Source organism: Octopus bimaculoides, chromosome 28, assembly GCF_001194135.2.
Source record: "Octopus bimaculoides isolate UCB-OBI-ISO-001 chromosome 28, ASM119413v2, whole genome shotgun sequence".
Classification (NCBI taxonomy): Eukaryota; Metazoa; Mollusca; class Cephalopoda; order Octopoda; family Octopodidae; genus Octopus; species Octopus bimaculoides.
The window spans coordinates 12,470,865-12,473,475 of record NC_069008.1 but is presented as its reverse complement, the minus strand read 5'-3'; positions in this window follow the sequence as shown (position 1 = coordinate 12,473,475).

Genomic DNA, 2,611 nt, shown 5'->3' with positions numbered 1-2,611 from the left:
TTAATCCCTTTCATCCTAGTCTTTCATACTGCCTCTTTCGCTATTGCTACAACCGTGAGAAAACAATTCTTACCTTCGTTTGTTAAAACTTCCGATGGGTCAATTTTTATAATTGACTCAGTCGACAGCCGTACTCTTCCTTTGCCGGACAACAGGTGTTCAGCATAAACCCACATTTCAGATATCTACGGACACTGGACAATAGCATGAGGGACGGTTTTCCTGTCTCCCCCGCATCTTGGACAGGTCGGAGACTGACGCTTACCATGTCTTGCGAGCTTATCCCAAACTGGCCAGGCACCTCTGTAATATTGCCAGGTCAAGGACTTTTGGAAGTTGTCCAACGTTCTCAACCCGAATGTACGATGGAACAGGCTGTCCAGTTGAATATACCCGAGACCTAGAGTTGCCCCCAGGCCATCGTCACATTCAGACTCTACCGACCCACTATATAAAATTTGTGTTGAACCCCCACTGCTGGCGCTGCATGAGCGCCGGATAGCAAGAGGGCCTTACAGCAGTCTTTATGCCATTCCCTCGACCTCGGTCTACGGAAACACCAGGCTTCCTGTTCGCAAAGACTTTTGAACTCGGGGAACATTTGTCTGACCAACGGAGACCACAGCCGTTCACCATCCAGGAGTATCCAGAGATGCCTCAACCTCAACGCATGCCTGCGCATCATTAACCAAGGCATCCCTAAATCTCCCTTTAACGGATTTTGACAACAGACAGAGCGTTTCACAAGTGGCGCCCTGCCCTTCCACAAAAAGCGAAAGAGCTGTCTCTCCAACCTGATCAACCCGAATCTGGACAGGGCACGACGGTCAGGCTGTAGGTAATGACTGATGCGATAAACACATTGGCCACCTCCGCCCTCCCTTTCAGGGATAGCCACCGCCAAGACCAGGTCTTAACTACTGCAGCCACCCTGCTCGAAACCTCCATCCAGTTCTTCTCTACCTGGAGGCCTGGTCCAAACAAGAGTCCAAGCAACTTAACCGGTCCCTCTGTCCAGCGTCCAACAACGCTGTCTGAAGGCATCGACTTGCCAGCCCAAGTGCCGAGCTGCAAGCCGACCGACTTTTCCCGGTTAATCTTTGTTCCTGTAGTCCCTTTTTAGTATGGGAATGTTCTGGTAGTATGTGACCAAGCTTTGGCCATGAACTGGAGAGTCAACCTTAGGAATATGCAAGTGTCTTAGCCCATATCATGAATGAATGCCCTAAATTGCCCAAAACTACTACAAGTTGTTGCAAAAGTGCTACATTGGAAACGGTGCAAAAAGTGGGGGCTAGAGAGAGGCAAGATGTGGTATGAGCACAAACTGCAGAGAATTGTGAAGTCAGAGACTAGCAAAATCTTCTAGGATTTCCCAATCCAAACAGATCAGGTGCTAAAGCATAACAGACTCGACCTAGTGGTGGTGGACAATGTGCACCACATATGCTATATAGTTGATGTTGCATGCCCCTTTGACCCAAGAATAGTCAAGAGGAAAGTAAAAAGATAGATAAATACAACCTTCTTAAGTACGAAATAGCTTGGCTATGGAAAATGAAGAAGGTGAAAATTGCGCCAATTTAAAATAGTGTCGAAAGCTTCATTGTTAAGAGGGCTGTGTGTGGAGATGTATGGTATTTACGTTGTAAATCCTTCTTTAATCTGAGATGCCTGAGTTCATGGATGTTGAGTTGTATGCTTGACAACAACACTTAAGCCGTCAGTAAAAAAATGCTGAAGACCTAACTGTGGTATATGTGTCAACCTAATTGAGGGATCGGAGTTCTCTTTCAAACAGGTTCAACGTTTTGCAGTGAAAAACAGCTTCACATGTGCTGTGGAGAATCTAATATATGTATGAAGTTGCTCTGGGTGTCGAGAGCAATACATAGGCCAAATCAAAAACAGTCTACATCAAAGGCTGGCTCTACATAGATTCCAGATCAAAATTCGGGAATACAGAAAAATAGCATTCAGCGAACACATCAACATTTGCGCCACTAACAAACAATCCAGCTTCAGAATTTTTCCCCTCTATAAATTCAGGGACGATGCGACTTGTAGTCACCGCATTAGTAGAGTCATATTTATCACAAAATATAAACCCCTTTTAAATGCGTCCACCACAAATGACACTATTACAAGGGCCTAAGAGTAATACCCATACAAATATCAAAAACGATATACAGACTGTCCTCATTTAATGACCACTCGGAGTTACAACGAACTTTACAAGTCGTCATTACATATTTTACAAAATATAAAAACTTTAATACTTTAACTGTCGTATTGTGCGCTGTACGAGAACTGCCGTTGTGACGGCAGCGCATCCCGAGCACCCAGCCTCACCCTCTGACACGCTCGCTCGCTCTCACGCCTGTGGTCAGCCAGGCAACACAGTGACGCTCTCTGTACCTATATTACTATTTCGTCTCTTTTTTCCATTATCTCTTGCACCCCATACTATAAGATGCTTCCAAAGAGGAAGAATACATCTTCACCTGCAGCAGGAAGCGCCAAGAAACAACGGAGAGCTATTGACCTTGACACGAAAATGAAAATCATTACAGACTACGAAGGCGGGAAAAAGGTGAGAGCTATCGCAGAG